This window comes from Orcinus orca, chromosome 7 (genome assembly GCF_937001465.1).
Source record: "Orcinus orca chromosome 7, mOrcOrc1.1, whole genome shotgun sequence".
Taxonomy (NCBI): domain Eukaryota; kingdom Metazoa; phylum Chordata; class Mammalia; order Artiodactyla; family Delphinidae; genus Orcinus; species Orcinus orca.
The window spans coordinates 115,960,317-115,980,708 of record NC_064565.1 but is presented as its reverse complement, the minus strand read 5'-3'; the positions used below and the strand labels follow the sequence as shown (position 1 = coordinate 115,980,708).

Genomic DNA, 20,392 nt, shown 5'->3' with positions numbered 1-20,392 from the left:
TATATGTATGTGTACACACACACACACAAATACCCAAATGCAGATGAAAGTATGTAGAAATATCACTTGTAAAGGAGTGAATTCATGTATTTTCTCTACAGAAAAATTTGGAAATATCTATCTAAAGCCTTAAAATTCCTATGCCCTTTGACTAAGCAAATCTACTGTTAGAAACATACACTAGGGAAATCAGGAAGAATCAGCATCAAAAAGATCTGGCTCCCTGGCTGTCACTGCAACCCTTCTGTCCTCCAATAATAGGAACCAGGGGTTCAAACGGATCTACTCAGACTGCCTCAAAGATGCCTTCGAGGCTCAACGGCTGGCACCCAGAAGCAGGTTCCAAATGCCTTCCCTATACAGTGTGATGTATACTCAAAGACACACTGTTACTGTTTCTTTCATTCATTCAAGAAACATTTATTGAGCACCTATTATGATATTAACTGTAACCAAGAGTCAAGATTTCTTCTGTCCTGGAACCCAAGGCAGGTGAGGCCAACCAGGTGACATAAGTGCTCCAGGGACGACCAGGGTGACAGGGATGGAAGCAAGGGGGACCTCTCAGGGAGTGGGTGGGCAGGTTAGAAGAGGGTTCCACACACAGTGAACCTGAACAGGAGTCTGAAAAAACGTGGGTTACCACATGGCTCACGGCACCATGGGTGACTTTTCTTCTTGTCCTCGTATATTTTCTAATTTTACTACAATGAGCATGTGTTACTTTACTTTTGTTCTGTAGTTTACAAAACAATTCCACCCAGGCCCCATCCTGCCCCCACCCCTTTCTGGCCGCCTGTGGCTTCTCCCCGTCCCCAGGCATCCTGGGCTTCCCTTTAGCTGCAGTTCTGCCAGGCAACCACCCATGTCCCAGCGCCTCCTTCCTGGCTTCCCCTTCCCCTTCAAGCCTCACGCTCTACTCCTGCCCACCCCCTGGCCTGGGCTGCAGGTTGAGGGTCCTCCTGCAGCACTGCTCCAGTCCACAATCCCTCCACCCAACAGCCTGCTTGCTGACAAGCCCTGGGTCCTGGAGCAAGCCTTCTACCTCCCTCCAAGGACACCTGCTGTCTGGCTTCCTTGTTTTCTTCTGCTGCATCCCCCGGCCCATCAGCCCTTCCAGCCTCACTTCCTTGTGAGTCTGTGCCTCAGGAGTCAGATGTGACGTGGTCTCAGAGCAAAGGAAACCCTGCCTTGTGGGGAGGAGGAGGTTCCCGTCCTATGCCCACAGAGGAGGTGGGAGAGCCAGCTTCTTCCTGGCAACTGATCAACACCATGAGCTGGCCGCCCCCCTACCCCTTTATCCAGCGGGTAGATATCCTCCCTCAAGGCTCAGTGGGTCTCCACCCGGTTACTCCAGGCAATAAACACAGAAGCCAACCGGCAATTGACTACTCCCCCAGCTGTTAATTACAGACGTTGACACTGACACAGGACAGGGAGAATTATTACACCGTCCTGAATGCTTATTATTCTTATTAATTGGAATCAAGGTTTAGAATGTCTACACTGTATAACTTAAAAAATGTTTCAGCCATTCTAAATTTAATACGGTGTATCAAGTACTTGGAAAAATTCTATATGCTCCTGAGCAATTATGTAATCAAGAGTTGATGATTTTGAGGACCCGTTACATTCAGTGTATAATGGTTGAAAAGTAAGCAATAATTCTACTCAACTGCAAAGAAAATGCTAATCACACACTGTAGGCAAACCAAACAAGCCCAAGACTGAAATGAAGGGCACATCACTAACGACGGCCGGGAAGAGACTCAAGAATAATTGTTAGAAGTGGAAGAGGAATGATCAAGAGAATGAGAAGGCAAGACATACACTGGGAGAATTTAATATTGAAAGACATATCTGATAAAGGAATGTTATCCAAAACGTACAAAGAACTCTTAAAAATCAACGATGATAAACAAACGACCCAACTGAAATATGAGAATATCTGAACAGACACTTCACCAAAGAAGATGTACAAATGGCCAATAAGCACGTGAAAAGGTGCTCGGCATCACAGGTCATTGAGGAATGGCAAATTAAAACAATGACATACCATTAACACACCTACTAGAACAGCCAAAATCAGAAACACTGACATCATCAAAAGCTGACAAGGATGTGAAGCAACGGGAACTCACATTCACTGCTGGTGGCAATGCAAAATGATACTTCTGCTTTGGAAGACAGTCTGTCATTTTCTCACGAAACTAAAAATATTCTTACCATACAATCTAGCAATCCCACTCCTTGGCATTTACACAAGTGAGTAGAAAACTTGTGTCCATACCAAAATCTGCACACAAAATGTTTACAGCAGCTTTATTCAAAATGCCAAAACTTGGGCTTCCCTGGTGGCGCAGTGGTTGAGAGTCCGCCTGCCGATGCAGGGGACACGGGTTCGTGCCCCGGTCCGGGAAGATTCCACATGCCGCGGAGTGGCTGGGCCCGTGAGCCATGGCCACTGAGCCTGTGCGTCCGGAGCCTGTGCTCCTCAGCGGGAGAGGCCACAGCAGTGAGAGGCCCGCATACAGCAAAAAAAAAAAAAAGCCCAAACTTGAAAGTAACCAAGACATCCTTCAATTGATGAAAGGACAAACTGTGTTACATCCAGACAATGCAGTATTATTCAGTACTAAAAAGAAATGCACTAACAAACAATGAAAAGACATGGAGAAACCTTAGATGCATATTACTAAGTGAAAGTAGCAAATCTAAAAAGACCAGATACTGCATGATTCCAACTATACGACGTTCTGGAAAAGGCAGAAGTATAGAGACAATAAAAAATTCAATGGTTGCCAGTGGTGGGGGGAAGGAGGGATGAACAGGCAGAGCACAGAGGATTTTTAGGGCAGTGAACCTACATGCCGTGACGCTGTAATAATGGATACATGTCAGTGAACATCTGCCCAAACCCAGGGGATGTGCAACATCCAGAGTGAAGGGTAATGTAAACCATGGACTCTGGGTGGCAGTGGTGTGCCGGTGCAGGTGTACTGGGTATAGCCAAGACTCCGCTGTGGTTCGGGCTGTCGTGAAGGAGGCTGTGCACGTGTGGGCAGAGGTTACGGTGGAACTTTCTGCTTAATTTTGCTGGGAACCAAAAACTGCCCTAAAAAATTACATCTACTAATGAAAAAGAAGAGGAAGAGGAGAAGAGTGAGATGCTCATGACCAATCAAATGAAAGTCCCGGGTGTGAATCACCGACAGCTCTAACCTCCAGGGAGAGCACCCAGGAGGTACCAGCACAGCCCAGAGTCCCACAGGCCATGCCCCTTCCATGGGGCATCCTGTAAATGCACGAAATGCCAGCCTCCCAGAACTGCTCCGAACTCACCCATGGGGATGCATCTCCCATGGGCATCCCATCAAGAGTCCCCATGTCTACTTAGTTGTGGACAACTGACAACTGAGCTTTCACTGGTTAACCACTGGACTCACCGAAGGGTGTATCTGAGACGACTGTGACTGTGAATAGCATCCGGTGTAAGATAAATGATTTTTAAAATTCCAAGGAAGAAACGTGTTGTAAACACCTTCTCCAAACTGCTGCCAGGTAAGTCGTCTGGGAGCGGCTCGTTAACGCTGCGGCTTCGCACGCTTGGGGCCGGCAGACCTTCCCGGGCTGGCCGGGGCACCTCTGCCCCCTTACAGCACAGCTTCTCCCCAAAATGAACCCTGACTCCCTGTGACTCCCAAGGTATCTGACAAAGAACATCCAGCATGCAACGGCTACCCTGAGGGAGTTACATTCTTCCTTCTTTTAAAAAATTTTTATTTATTTTTTGGCCACACCTCACGGCTTGTGGGATCTTAGTTCTCCGACCAGGGATTGAACCCAGGCCCGTGGCAGTGAAAGTGCCAAGTCTTCACCACTGGGCCACCAGGGAATCCCCTTCTTTAAAACTGAAGTATAGTTGCTTTACAATGTTGTGTTAGTTTCAGCTGTACAGCAAAGCAATTCAGCTGTATATATACTCTTTTTCAGCTTCCTTTCCCTTATAGATCATTACAAGATAGTGAATATAGTTCCCTGCGCTATACAGCAGGTCCTTGTTAGTTATCTATTTTATACTTTGTAGCGTGTATATATGTTAATCTTTACCAGCGGCTTTCTGAATTCTCCAGTGTTCATTGAAATGAACACCTTGAGGGAGAAACATTGAGTGGATGTGACCACTTCGATGCCCTTACAATTAGAACACTCCCTGGGCTTCCCTGCACTGGAGGGAAGGCAACTGCAATGCTCGCTGGTGATGAACAGCACGGCTTTCCTCACAGAAATTTCCAAAGTGCAAAGAAAAATGCAATCTACTAAATAATTAAGTAGCCTCGTTAAGCACACGGATCCTCCCTGGCCACCAAGACGGCCGACTGCAGGCCCATCTCCCGGTGTCAGGGAGAAATTCCCCGGAGCCCAGTCCCTCCTCGTCCACACCTTCCTCCCGTGGGCCCCCTGCTCTGTCCTCACCCTCTTTCCTGGGTCGCATCACAACGGCCTTGCACTGGGAACTACTCCTCAGGCCCCCTGCCTCTGTCTGTCAAGATGGAAAGCAGCCGCATAGCACAGGGAGATCAGCTCGGTGCTTTGTGACCGCCTGGAGGGGTGGGATAGGGAGGGTGGGAGGGAGGGAGACGCAAGAGGGAGGAGATATGGGGATATATGTATATGTATAACTGATTCACTTTGTTATAAAGCAGAAACTAACACACCATTGTAAAGCAATTATACTCCAATAAAGATGTAAAAAATATATATATTTAAGAGGATGTTATAGATACTAATAAATTCTAAATCTAGATGGAGTGATGTTTTAGGAGTGTATACATATGTCATAACTAATCAAATTGTGCACTTTACATATATGCAGTTTTTGTATGTCAATTACGCCTCAATAAAGCTTTGGATTAAATGAAAAAAAAAAAAAGATGGAAAGCAGCGCAGCTGCCCTCCGGCTCTGCTGTCCATGGTCCTGACCCCAAGCTTCTTCCTACTGTTTCCAGAGGAAGTATCCAGGTACCTGTCGCCACAGACTGCTGGTCGTTTCCTGAACCCCCTGCTCCCCCCGACCCCACCCCAACCATTCTCTGTGCTCCCGCTGCCCTCGCCAGTTCCTGCAGACGGATGTGTCACCTCGCTCCTCCTGGGAGAGCGTGTCTGGCTCTGTCAGCACTTGCCACACACTCAAGCTTTCTGCCCACCACCCTGCAAACGCCTCAGGGCCCCAAGGGAGCCTCTGTCCACCTGCACAGCCCAGTGCAGAGTGTACCCACCAACTCCAGGACGGATGTCGCCATCACGACAGAGGCAGACCAAACCCTCGTGCAGTTGGAAGGATTTCCCGCAACGAAAAAGATGCAGAAATATAATAGCGTGAAAAATGAAAAAGCATTTATCATCAACATTAAGAAAAAAATTGCATGGCCCAGCATGTCCTCAAATGGTCACCCAGTGACCTCCAAGGAATGCAGGCTCTCAAAGTGAACATGTGCCCGAATTCTACCCCAGACTGTCCTCTAGACTTCCGACCCCAAAAGCTTATATTCTAAGGTTATACACACTCCACCCCATGGGGCAACTCCTCACTGGCTCTCCCAGGTGCTTCCAGAACAAACGTGACCCTAGGGAAGCCCCACAGACAGCTTCAGTCTCAGCATTCCCAAGCTGTGTGACACTGAACATGGGCCTTAACTTCTCTGAGCATTTATTCTGTCTAAAATGGGGATTACTCTGTTACCCCCACAATAAGGCTGTAAGAATTTAACTTTTTCATTCAACAAATATTTATTGAGAGCTTACTTGCTCTAGGGGCTTGGGACAGACCAGTGGCCAAAGAGATTATTTTTTTAAAAAATGTCCTAACCTCAAGGCATTTACTTCTATGGGCTGACAGCCGGGGTGGGGGTGGGGGTAAGTCTGGCACACAGTGACACCCAGCCTGGGCTAGCTCTTATTTCACTGATCTCAAAATATTTCCTCTTCTGGCAAATCTTGTGCCAGGAAGATCCCTGCCCATTATTTCCTAGAAATCTGACAACAAACGAGAAAACATTTGTTCCCAGAAATGTAAAATTTGCTATCCATACTCACCTTTCTTTGGGATACTTATCCTAATCCTGTCAAAACACACCATCTTCCTGTGTAAATACGGCCTTGGGTGATCGGTACCCAAGGTGGCCTGGGTAAGCCTCGGGCGCTGGGAGGTCTCCTGCACGGAGCAGGAATCCTGCCAAGCCTACTTGCTCCAAAACTCTGGCATTTTTTTTCTTTCTTTCTTTCTTTTTTTTTTAACATCTTTATTGGAGTATAATTGCTTTACAATGGTGTGTTAGTTTCTGCTTTATAACAAAGTGAATCAGTTATACATATACATATGTTCCCATATCTCTTCCCTCTTGCATCTCCCTCCCTCCCACCCTCCCACCCTCCCTATCCCACCCCTCTAGGTGGTCACAGAGCACCGAGCTGATCTCCCTGTGCTAAAGGGCTGCTTCCCACTAGCTATCTACCTTACGTTTGTTAGTGTATATATGTCCATGCCTCTCTCTCACTTCGTCCCAGCTTTACCGTTCCCCCTCCCCATATCATCAAGTCCATTCTCTAGCAGGTCTGCGTCTTTATTACCGTCTTGCCCCTAGGTTCTTCATGACCCTTTTCTTTTTTCCCTTAGATTCCATATATATGTGTTAGCATACGGTATTTGTTTTTCTCTTTCTGACTTACTTCACTCTGAATGACAGACTCTAGGTCCATCCACCTCACTACAAATACCTCAATTTCATTTCTTTTTATGGCTGAGTAATATTCCATTGTATATATGTGACACATCTTTTTTATTCATTCATCCGATGATGGACACTTAGGTTGCTTCCGTGTCCTGGCTATTGTAAATAGAGCTGCAGTAAACATTTTGGTACATGACTCTTTTTGAATTATGGTTTTCTCAGGGTATATGCCCAGTAGTGGGATTGCTGGGTCGTATGGTAGCTCTATTTTTAGTTTTTTAAGGAACCTCCATACTGTTTTCCATAGTGGCTGTATCAATTTACATCCCCACCAACAGTGCAAGAAGGGTTCCCTTTTCTCCACACCCTCTCCAGCATTTATTGTTTGTAGATTTTTTTGATCATGGCCATTCCGACCTGCGTGAGATGATATCTCATTGTAGTTTTGATTTGCATTTCTCTAATGATTAATGATGTTGAGCATTCTTTCATGTGTAATCTCCAAAATTTACAAGCAGCTCATGCAGCTCAGTATCAAAAAAACAAACAACCCAATCCAAAAATGGGTAGAAGACCTTTCTGCAGACATTTCTCCAAAGAAGATATATAGATTGCCTCTGGCATTTTCAATTTCTGGAAGCTTCTATGGGGGGACCTCAACCCCCGTAGATACTAGCAACCCCCCCGGCTGGGCCTCTGCATTTGGCGTGGGATACAGCCCCCCTGCCATCTGCGAGGCTTACCCTGACAGATCTTTGAATGCAAACCATTTTTAAGGGAAATCCTCCATGGCAAACGTTGGAAGTGCAATCCGACCCCTCTCGCGTGATTTAGTGATGAATCTTGTTCTCAGAGCCGCAGCTCACAGGCGGCAGGGGGGCGGGTCAGGGAGGGGCTCAGCACTCCAGCCACACCACGCTCCCCCTTCCTTCGGGGGCCACTGCAAAGTCCTGGCAGACCAAAGAACTTTTAAAAGTCATTGATAAGGCTCATTACTGTATCAAAATGTCACCTACTCAATGTGAAACATTAAAAAGTATGAACACGAGTATTAGTAGAAATAGTCATGAAAGTGCAGAAACATCATGGAGGAACATTCATCACCTTGCAGCTTCAGTGCCAGCACTGACTTCCTGCTCCAGAGCCCTGAGCCTGGTAGGGCAGGGGATGCACCCTATGCTCTCAACCCAAGACCCTCGGATCAGAGCCCTGGTAAACCCCTGGGTTTGCAAAGTCCTGACGTACATTTGAAACCACAGCACGAGGAAGGTCAGCCCTTGGTGGAAAACCAATTTCATTCAAACACGTGGGAGACACAAAATCAACAACTTAACTGATAAATAATAGAAAACATTCAAAGACAAGATATGTTTATGGAGCAGAAGGGAAAAGTCACATACATTTTTCAAATAAAATGTTTACAGCTGTGTCCTTCTAATCCCTCAGGGGGACGGTGTTTTCTCTTCTCCACATTGTGGGGAGAAACACAAGCCCAGACTGCAGACCTGCCCAGGGCTGTAAACTTCCCCTCCTCCCAAAACCGCCTCAGGGTCGGTGATGGGATTTGGTTCTAAATTCTCCAGCAGGGAAACCACCGTGCAGGTCATCTGAAAACTGAAGGCAGATTGATCTAACTCAATCAACGTTAGCAGTAATAATGGAGGGGGCTATAAAACCATTGCTTCTGGGGTTGTTAAGCTAAATGTTGGTGTTTCTGAATCAATCCATAGAGAAAAGTGATGGGTCCCCTCCAAAAGAACTTTTGTGAAGTACCTTTCAGGAGAGCTAGTTCTGTGAGAAAACACTTAAGGTATGAGGAGTGGAGAAATGGAGATGGAATCAGAAATGATACAGCCCAAGGGCATGACGATGAGGCGTGAACCCAAGCTTTCCTGTATCCTCGGTCAGATTCCACATCTGCCCAGGCAGCATCTCTCAGCAGGCCAGAGGCTGGGTCTTAACGGATCCCTGCTAAACCATATTAATGAGGAAGATGCCAGCAATCCCACCTGGGGGTAGCGAGAAGGAATCTATCGGCGTGAAGAGCACAGAGTGTCCCTTCTCTGCATACTGCAGCCCAAACTAGCCAAGCAGCTGTTTCACCCAGGGGCTGGGTACCACGGGAGCCTAAGTTAGCTCGCGTGCCTCTTCTGCTCCTGTGCACCCAAAGTCGGGACGGCTTCGAAAAGCCCGATTAAACGTTACTTTTTACTGTATATACTGACCAACATGCAAACATAGTTAGCTTGGTAAGTGAGTAATTGTGCCAAACTTGTAAAGGATTTGTTCTAGCCAGAACTTTATACTTTTTAATAGATGCAATGCTAAGTGCAAACAGCTTCTGCTTTTCCTAACTGAAAATAAGATATTACCATATATTTTTAAGAGTAGGCATTGAAATAAACACCAACTTCCCTAAACTGAGCAAAGCATAATGACATTTATACGTGTAGGTGATCGTAGGGGAGGGCAAAAGAAGAAAATAACAGACTGACCTAAAATTAATGTAATGATATATATTTTTTAAAAAGTCTTTTATGTTACTTTTCACGCCATAAGCACAGCCAACAAGATGTAAAAAACGTATTCTTGGGCTTCCCTGGTGGCGCAGTGGTTAAGAATCCACCTGACAATGCTGGGGACACAGGTTCGAGCCCTGGTCCAGGAAGATCCCACATGACGCGGAGTAACTAAGCCTGTGGGCCACAACTACTGAGCCTGCGCTCTAGAGCCCACGAGCCACAACTACTGAAGCCCGCGCGCCTAGAGCCCATGCTCCACAACAAGAGAAGCCATTGCAATGAGAAGCCCGCGCACCGCAATGAAGAGCAGCCCCGCTCGCCACACCAAGAGAAAGCCTGTGCGCAGTGACAAAGACCCAACACAGCCAAAAATAAAATAAATAAATGTATATATATATAAAAAAAGTATTCTTTGCAATGAAGCTGAGGCTTCCGTGCTGGCAGCTGTCCAAAGGGCAGTCAGTGCTTCTTTCAAAAATCCAAAAGGACGGCAGTTCTTGCCCCCTTCACAGAAGCAGCACAAATACATGCATCAATCCCAATGTCGTTCCCAGTCTGTCAACAAGAAGGCAGGGAGAAGGCGGCCACAGCAAGGGAAGCCAGACCCCAGAGAGGCTCCCTCTGCCACCCTAGGGTTCACGGTTCTCTTCTCAGATCCACGCTCAATTTCAACGCAGAGAAACAGGTCTCATTTTCTTCCAATATCATTTCTAGGAGCAACTTGCACTTGTCTACAAATGGTGTTTTGTATGGTTATTCTTGCTGAATTGTGAACAACAAGGAAAGACTTTCATAAATCAAGTCTGCTGACTCTCTTCCTCTCTTGATAATAAAAAGAGGGTTTCCATTAGGAGAAAAAAAAAAAATCAGGGAAGCCTCCCTCCAACACGGGACACAAAAACATGCTTCCCTTTTGCCGAGATGATCCAGTCCCATGAACGCCCGGGTTACTGTGATGAGCACACATCACACAACAATATGCCTGTTGTGTTGAAGGCAGTTCCTTTTTTTGTTGTTGTTCTGCGAATATGAACGTGGGCAGTCTGATGTAAGGACATATCTGATCTAAGTGAGAAAACTATTTTTACTGCTCACTATTAACTGAATACAACAACAAAAAGAGGGGGGAAAAAAGAGCATGCAGACCCGAGGGAATTACCAAATCAATTAACAAGTAATTCAGGAACTAATTTCTATATTGCCTCTTAGCACAAAATTGTATCTTTAATTTCTCCTGCAATAAGCATCTCTACGATGATTCTAACATATACTGCTGCTGTAAATGAGTTTCCAAGGATCTCTTTTTGATTGGCTCTACATTATTTCTTCACAGTTCAATGCTACTGTAGCCAAGTGCTCTGAAATATTTAATTATACTGGTAGCTACCAGTTACCAATTTACAAGACCCACAGTGAGTACAGTACATTTTAAAGAACTAGTAATCAACTAATGAAAACCACAGTGAACTCCAGATACTTGAATTGCAAACAACTGCTGTGGAATACACTTAGAGGATGAAGGGGAAGGAGATCTTGCAGAAGGTCTGGCTGTACCGTGGAGCGCGGATGCCACCCACCGAAGACCCAGCAGCACTGGTGCTATTAGGAAAACACATCTGCACTAGTCCCTGGGTGTTGCTCTGGGCCTGGATTTTTCATATCACATGGGAAGCCCAGTGGTAGATGAGGGCATGCAGTGTGAAGACCACAGGTTTTGGAAAGAGGCTGATTTGGGTTTGAACCTTGTCTCTGCCTCTTCCTGGCTTAATGAACCTATGTACGCTGAGCCTCGGCTTTCTCATCTCTAAAATGTAAAGAGTAACAGTACACGGCCTCCTAGGGCTGCTGGGAGATCAGCGAGCCTGCTGAATAAATGCATTAAAAAAATGCTTCGCGGGCGGAGACTGCGGGTGGCGGAGGGGGGAAGCTTCGGAGCTGCGGCGGAGAGCGCAGCAACAGGGGTGCGGCGGGCAAAGCGGAGAGATTCCCGCACAGAGGATCAGGGCCGACCGGCACTCACCAGCCCGAGAGGCTTGTCTGCTCACCCGCCGGGCCGGGCGGGGCTGGGAGCTGAGGCTCGGGCTTCGGTCGGAGCGCAGGGAGAGGACTGGGGTTGGCGGCGTGAACACAGCCTGCAGGGGTTAGTGCACCACGGCTAGCCGGGAGGGAGTCCGGGGAAAAGTGTGGAACTGCCGAAGAGGCAAGAGACTTCTTCTTCCCTCTTTGTTTCCTGGTGCGCGAGGAGAGGGGATTAAGAGCGCTGCTTAAAGGAGCTCCAGAGACGGGCGCGAGCCGCAGCTAACAGCGCCGACCCCAGAGACGGCATGAGTCGCTAAGGCTGCTGCTGCCGCCACCAACAAGCCTGTGTGCAAGCACAGGTCACTCTCCACACCCCCCTTCCGAGGAGCCTGTGCAGCCCGCCACCGCCAGGGTCCCGGGATCCAGGGACAACTCCCCCGGGAGAACGCACGGCGCGCCTCAGGCTGGTGCAACGTCACGCCGGCCTCTGCCGCCGCAGCCCCGCCCCGCACTCCGTGCCCCTCCCTCCCCCCCCCAGCCTGAGTGAGCCAGAGCCCCCAAATCAGCGGCTCCTTTAACCCCGTCCTGTCTGAGCGAAGAACAGACGCCCTCCGGCGACCCACACGCAGAGGCGGGGCCAAACCCAAAGCTGAACCCCGGGAGCTGTGCGAACAAAGAAGAGAAAGGGAAAACCCTCCCAGCAGCCTCAGGGGCAGCGGATTAAAGCTCCACAATCAACTTGATGTACCTGCACCTGTGGAATTAATGAATAGACAACGAGTCATCCCAAATTGAGGAGGTGGACTTTGAGAGCAAGATTTATTATTTTTTCCCCTCCTCTTCTTTTTGTGAGTGTGTATGCTTCTGTGTGAGATTTTGTCTGTATAGCTTTGCTTTCACCATTTGTCCTAGAGTTCTATCTGTCCGTTTTTTTTTTTTTTTTTTTTTTTACTTTTTAAAAAAAATTTTTTTCTTGGACTTCCCTGGTGGCGCAGTGGTTGAGAGTCCGCCTGCCGATGCAGGTGACATGGCTTCATGCCCCGGTCCGGGAAGATCCCACGTGCCGTGGGGCGGCTGGGCCCGTGAGCCATGGCCGCTGAGCCTGCGCGTCCGGAGCCTGTGCTCCACAACGGGAGAGGCCACAACAGTGAGAGGACCGCGTACAGAAAAAAAAAAAAAAAAAATTTCTTAATAATTATTTTTTTATTTTAATAACTTTATTTTATTTTACCTTTATTTTTTTATCCTCTTTCTTTCTTTCCTTCTACTTTTTCTCCATTTTATTCTGAGCAGTGTGGATGGAAGGCTCTTGGTGCTGCAGCCAGGAGTCAGTGCTGTGCCTCTGAGGTAGGAGAGCAAACTTTAGGACACTGGTCCACAAGAGACCTCCCAGCTCCACGTAATATCAAACGGCAAAAATCTCCCAGAGATCTCCATCTCAACACCACCACCCAGCTTCACTCAACGACCAGCAAGCTACAGTGCTGGTCATCCTATGCCAAACAACTAGCAAGACAGGAACACAACCCCACCCATTAGCAGAGAGGCTGCGTAAAATCATAATAAGTCCACAGACACCCCAAAACACACCACGAGACGTGGACCTGCCCACCAGAAAGACAAGATCCAGCCTCATCCACCAGAACACAGGCACTAGTCCCCTCCACCAGGAAGCCTACACAATCCACTGAACCAACCTTAGCCACTGCAGGACAGACACCAAAAACAATGGGAACTACGAACCTGCAGCCTGCAAAAAGGAGACCCCAAACACAGTAAGATAAGCAAAATGAGAAGACAGAAAAACACACCACAGATGAAGGAGCAAGATAAAAACCCACCAGACCTAACAAATGAAGAGGAAATAGGCAGTCTACCTGAAAAGGAGTTCAGAATAATGATAGTAAAGATGATCCACAATCTTGGAAACAGAATAGACAAAATGCAAGAAACATTTAACAAAGACCTAAAAGAACTAAAGATGAAACAAGCAACGATGACCAACACAATAAATGAAATTTAAAATACTCTAGAAGGGATCAATAGCAGAATAACTGAGGCAGAAGAACGGATAAGTGACCTGGAAGATAAAATAGTGGAAATAACTACTGCAGAGCAGAATAAAGAAAAAAGAATGAAAAGAACTGAGGACAGTCTCAGAGACCTCTAGGACAACATTAAACACACCAACATTCGAATTATAGGGGTCCAGAAGAAGAAGAGAAACAGAAAGGGACTGAGAAAATTTTTGAAGAGATTATAGTTGAAAACTTCCCTAATATGGGAAAGGAAATAGTTAATCAAGTCCAGGAAGCACAGAGAGTCCCCTACAGGATAAATCCAAGGAGAAACATGCCAAGACACATATTAACCAAACTATCAAAAATTAAATACAAAGAAAACATATTAAAAGAGCAAGGGAAAAACAACAAATAACACACAAGGGAATCCCCATAAGGTTAACAACTGATCTTTCAGCAGAAACTCTGCAAGCCAGAAGGGAGTGGCAGGACATATTGAAAGTGTTGAAGGAGAAAAACCTGCAACCAAGATTACTCTACCCAGCAAGGATCTCATTCAGATTTGATGGAGAAATTAAAACCTTTACAGGCAAGCAAAAGCTGAGAGAATTCAGCACCACCAAACCAGCTTTACAACAAATGCTAAAGGATCTTCTCTAGGCAAGAAACACAAGAGAAGGAAAAGACCTACAATAACAAACCCCAAACATTTAAGAAAATGGGAATAGGAACATACCTATCATTAATAACTTTGAATGTAAATGGATTAAATGCCCCAACTAAAAGACACAAGACTGGCTGAATGATACAAAAACAAGATCCATATATATGCTGTCTACAAGAGACCCACTTCAGACCTAGAGACACATACAGACTGAAAGTGAGGGGATGGAAAAAGATATTCCATGCAAATGGAAACCAAAAGAAAGCTGGAGTAGCAATTCTCATATCAGACAAAATAGACTTTAAAATAAAGACTATTAGAAGAGACAAACAAGGACACTACATAATGATCAAGGGATCGATCCTAGAAGAAGATATAACAATTGTAAATATTTATGCACCCAACATAGGAGCACCTCAATACATAAAGCAAATACTAATAGCCATAAAAGGGGAAATCGACAGTAACACATTCATAGTACGGGACTTTAACACCCCACTTTCACCAATGGACAGATCATCCAAAATGAAAATAAATAAGGAAACACAAGCTTTAAAGGATACACTAAACAAAATGGACTTAATTGATATTTATAGGACATTCCATCCAAAAACAACAGAATACACATTTTTCTCAAGTGCTCATGGAACATTCTCCAGGATACATCATATCTTGGGTCACAAATCAAGCCTTGGTAAATTTAAGAAAATTGAAATTGTATCAAGTATCTTTTCCAACCACAATGCTATGAGACTAGATATCAGTTACAGGAAAAGATCTGTAAAAAATACAAACACATGAAGGCTAAACAATACACTACTTAATAACGAAGTGATCACTGAAGAAATCAAAGAGGAAATCAAAAAGTACCTAGAAACAAATGACAATGGAGACACGATGACCTAAAACCTATGGGATGCAGCAAAAGCAGTTCTAAGAAGGAAGGTTATAGCAATACAATCCTACCTTAAGAAACAGGAAACATCTCGAATAAACAACCTAACCTTGCACCTAAAGCAATTAGAGAAAGAAGAACAAAAAACCCCCAAAGTTAGCAGAAGGAAAGAAATCATAAAGATCAGATCAGAAATAAATGAAAAAGAAATGAAGGAAACAATAGCAAAGATCAGTAAAACTAAAAGCCGGTGCTTTGAGAAGATAAACAAAATTGATAAACCATTAGCCAGACTCATCAAGAAAAAAAGGGAGAAGATTCAAATCAACAGAATGAGAAATGAAAAAGAAGTAACAACTGACACTGCAGAAATGAAGAGGATCATGAGAGATTACTACAGGCAACTCTATGCCCATAAAATGGACAACCTGGAAGAAATGGACAAATTCTTAGAAATGCACAACGTGCCAAGACTGAATCAGGAAGAAATAGAAAATATGAACAGACCCATAACAAGCACTGAAATTGAAACTGATTAAAAATCTTCCAACAAACAAAAGCCCAGGACCAGATGGCTTCACAGGCGAATTCTATCAAACATTTAGAGAAGAGCTAACACCTATCCTTCTCAAACTCTTCCAAAATATACCAGAGGGAGGAACACTCCCAAACTCATTCTACGAGGCCACCATCACCCTGATACCAATACCAGACAAGGATGTCACAAAGAAAGAAAACTACAGGCCAATAACACTGATGAACATAGATGCAAAAATCCTCAACAAAATACTAGCATACAGAATCCAACAGCACATTAAAAGGATCATACACCATGATCAAGTGGGGTTTATTCTAGGAATGCAAGGATTCTTCAATATACACAAATCAATCAATGTGATACACCGTATTAACAAATTGAAGGAGAAAAACCATATGGTCATCTCAATAGATGCAGAGAAAGCTTTCAACAAAATTCAACACCCATTTATGATAAAAACCCTCCAGAAAGTAGGCATAGAGGGAACTTTTTTCAACATAATAAAGGCCATATATGACAAACCCACAGCCAACATCATCCTCAATGGTGAAAAACTGAAACCATTTCCACTAAGATCAGGAAAAAGACAAGGTGGCCCACTCTCACCACTCTTATTCAACGTAGTTTTGGAAGTTTTAGCCACAGCAATCAGAGAAGAAAAGGAAATAAAAGGAATCCAAATTGGAAAAGAAGAAGTAAAGCTGTCACTGTTTGCAGATGACATGATACTCTACATAGAGAATCCTAAAGATGCTACCAGAAAACTACTAGAGCCAATCAATGAATCTGGTAAAGTAGCAGGATACAAAATTAATGCACAGAAATCTCTGGCATTCCTATACACTAATGATGAAAAATCTCAAAGTGAAATTAAGAAAACACTCCCATTTACCACTGAAACAAAAAGAATAAAATATCTAGGAATAAACCTACCTAAGGAGACAAAAGACCTGTATGCAGAAAATGATAAGACACTGATGAAAGAAATTAAAGATGATACAAATAGATGGAGAGATATACCATGTTCTTGGATTGGAAGAATCAACATTGTGAAAATGACTCTACTACCCAAAGCAATCTACAGATTCAATGCAATCCCTATCAAATTACCACTGGCATTTTCCACAGAACTAGAACAAAAAATTTCACAATTTGTATGGAAACACAAAAGACCCCGAATAGCCAAAGCAATCTTGAGAACGAAAAACAGAGCTGGAGGAATCAGGCTCCCTGTCTTCAGACTATACTACAAAGCTACAGTAATCAAGACAGTATGGTACTGGCACAAAAACAGAAATATAGATCAATGGAACAGGATAGAAAGCCCAGAGATAAACCCACACACATATGGTCACCTTATCTTTCATAAAGGAGGCAGGAATGTACAGTGGCGAAAGGACAGCCTCTTCAATAAGTGGTGCTGGGAAAACTGGACAGGTACATGTAAAAGTATGAGATTAGATCACTCCCTAACACCATACACAAAAATAAGCTCAAAATGGATTAAAGACCTAAATGTAAGGCCAGAAACTATCAAACTCTTAGAGGAAAACATAGGCAGAACACTCTATGACATAAATCACAGCAAGATCCTTTTTGACCCACCTCCTAGAGAAACGGAAATAAAAACAAAAATCAACAAATGGGACCTAATAAAACTTCAAAGATTTTGCACAGCAAAGGAAACCATAAACAAGACCAAAAGACAACCCTCAGAATGGGAGAAAATATTTGCAAATGAAGCAACTGACAAAGGATTAATCTCCAAAATTTACAAGCAGCTCATGCAGCTCAATAACAAAAAAGCAAACAACCCAATCCAAAAATGGGCAGAAGAACTAAACAGACATTTCTCCAAAGCAGATATACAGATTGGCAACTAACACATGATAGAATGCTCAACTTCATTAATCATTAGAGAAATGCAAATCAAAACTACAATGAGATATCATCTCACACCAGTCAGAATGGCCATCATCAAAAAATACAGAAACAATAAATGCTGGAGAGGATGTGGAGAAAAGGGAACCCTCTTGCACTGTTTGTGGGAATGTAAATTGAAACAGCCACTGTGGAGAACAGTATGGAGGTTCCTTAAAAAACTACAAATAGAACTACCATATGACCCAGCAATCCCACTACTGGGCATATACCCTGAGAAAACCATAATTCAAAAAGAGTCATGTACCAAAATGTTCATTGCAGCTCTATTTACAATAGCCCGGAGATGGAAACAACCTAAGTGTCCATCATCGGATGAATGGATAAAGAAGATGTGGCACATGTATACAAAGGAATATTACTCAGCCATAAAGAGAAACGAAATTGAGCTATCTGTAATGAGGTGGATAGACCTAGAGTCTGTCCTACAGAGTGAAGTAAGTCAGAAAGAGAAAGACAAATACCATATACTAACACATATATATGGAATTCAAGAAAAAAAAAATGTCATGAAGAACCTAGGGGTAAGACAGGAATAAAGACACAGAGCTACTAGAGAATGGACTTGAGGATATGGGGAGGGGGAAGGGTAAGCTGTGACAAAGTGAGAGAGAGGCATGGACATATATACACTAACAAACGTAAGGTAGATAGCTAGTGGGAAGCAGCCGCATAGCACAGGGAGATCAGCTCGGTGCTTTGTGACCGCCTGGAGGGGTGGGATAGAGAGGGTGGGAGGGAGGGAGACGCAAGAGGGAAGAAATACGGGGACATATGTATATGTATAACTGATTCACTTTGTTATAAAGCAGAAACTAACACACCATTGTAAAGCAATTATACTCCAATAAAGATGTAAATAAATAAATAAGCTACTTTTTTTTTCACAGAAAAAGGTTCATATTGGAAATCAGATCCTTTCAAATACAATGATTTCTATTTCTTCTCTTCCTCCTTTTTAAAATAGATCCAACAGTATGAAGCTGAAGGATCCAACTTAGGGAAACATGGCCAGTCACAAGAAAATCAGAATATCTGCAGACATCATTTGTTATTTCTATTCTTTTAAAAAAAGGTCCAAGGAAGAAGAAAATGCCCAAGATGTTTGGTGTTAATAGTGGAAAGGGCATTGGGGTGAGCAGCTGAATGACGGATCCTGGATCCTGCACGTAACGAAGTGTAACGTTGGGTAAGTCATTTAACCTTCCTGGGACTCAGTTTCCCTATCTGTAAAATGAAAATCCTTTCCAGCTTTAAAAACCAGTATGTTTGTTGTCCTAAGACACTGTAATTTCAGGATGGACTCAAGGAGAGAATTTGGTTATTTGGGCAAAAATGGCATGACCACAGGGAAAAATAACTCTTATGGTTATTATTTAAAATTAATATATGTTAATATATTATAAAAATATATACATATCTATATATATAAACACACACATATATATTCTTCATTCTCTGAGATAAATTACTTAAGAGAAATATGTAAAATTTTGAGTAGAATTTCAATTTTCAAGCAAAAAAATGATTGGGGACCAAACTGAAACAGATCTTGGTTTGGAGAAGTACGTTGGGAAAGCTTCCCACTTTACACCAACCTGGTACAACCCCGGACCCCAGCAGCACTCAAAGCATAGCTGCTGTTTGATAAACAAGACTGACCAGTTTTTAAATGAAAGAAGCTGGCAGCTGTTGGTGATTCCTTAGGATTTGCTGAGAATCCACCATGGGCCCACATTCCAAGGCCCACAGCCTCCGGTCAGCCTTGAGTTTGGGAGCTGCCCGTCCATCCTCAGATCTGTCTCGCCAGGTCCACTCACCCTCCCAACCTGGTGGCCCCCCTCCTCTCCTGGACCCCTCCTCACCCGAGGTCCTCCTCAAAGGCCCAGCAAATTTCACAAGTGCCCCCTTTGCCCCTTTCCCCCAACAAAGGAGGGGGCTAAACAAGTACTTAATTGGTTCTCAGATGCTAAATCAATGGAAGACTAAAAGGAGAAAAAAAAAAAAATCACACCGGGAAAATATTAGTTGTCCTTTCTTTCAGACGATGAAATATTCCTGAGTTACAGATACTACTATGTTAAAAGGCTGATAAGTACCTGAAAGCACTAGTTTATGTATAACAACTACTCTTGAAATTCCTTTGATCAGGAGAGGCCTTTCATGGAATTCAGACTTCTAATTCACCTGTTATAGAAGAGGGGAAATAAGCTTTGTTCCACTTATGTACTCATGGCACCCGGGGCACTTTGCTCAAGACTACATACGTTTACCAGAAGGAAACTCTTCATTTTTTAAAAACCTACTTATTATTGAATGCAATTTATACCCTTAAACATGTTTTTACAGAATATCAGCACAGTGTTGAAGTATCCCCCTAAGATACTTATCAGTAACTTCCTCTAAAGGAAGAATGGTAACTGCCAATTGAGAAACCCGCAGACCCCACCTTAACCAAATGACCAAATGACACTACCAGTAATTAGATATTTGGAAAGCATGTGCTCCCTGTTGAGGGCACTGGGAAGGGCACAACGCTTCTTGTGTTCCTGCCATAAATGCATAACCTCAATCTATTCCAGACAAAAACGTCCCAGTGCAGATAGAGAGACGTTCTACAATACAGCTGATGAGTATTCCTAGATGGTGTCAAGGTCATGGAAGGTAAGAGAGACTGAGGAATTGTGTCAGTGTGGAGGTGAGGAAGTCGACACAGCAACCAAATGCAAGGAGGGAGCCTGGCCTGCATACCGGGATGGAATCCAAGATGAGTCTGCAGACAGAGCAGCGTGTTATCCGAGTCGTCTCCTGCTTTGATACCTGTTTAGGGCCATGTAAACTGTTCACATTAGGGAAGCCAAGTGCAAGGTATATGGGAACTCACTGTACAATTTTTACAAGTTTTGTACAAGTCTAAAATTATTTCCCAATAAAAAGTTAAAATTTTTAAAGTTCTCGGGCTTCCCTGGTGGCGCAGTGGTTGAGAGTCCGCCTGCCGATGCAGGGGACACGGGTTCGTGCCCCGGTCCGGGAAGATCCCACGTGCCGCAGAGCGGCTGCG

The 20,392-nt window shown here is 44.1% G+C and overlaps 1 protein-coding gene across 14 annotated transcripts in view; it reads right to left on the bottom strand.

The window, feature by feature from the left end:
- The window catches only part of AGAP1 (ArfGAP with GTPase domain, ankyrin repeat and PH domain 1), a 550,828-nt gene that overhangs the window by 242,728 nt on the left and 287,708 nt on the right, over positions 1 to 20,392 (bottom strand). The gene's annotated exons all lie outside the window — the stretch shown is intronic.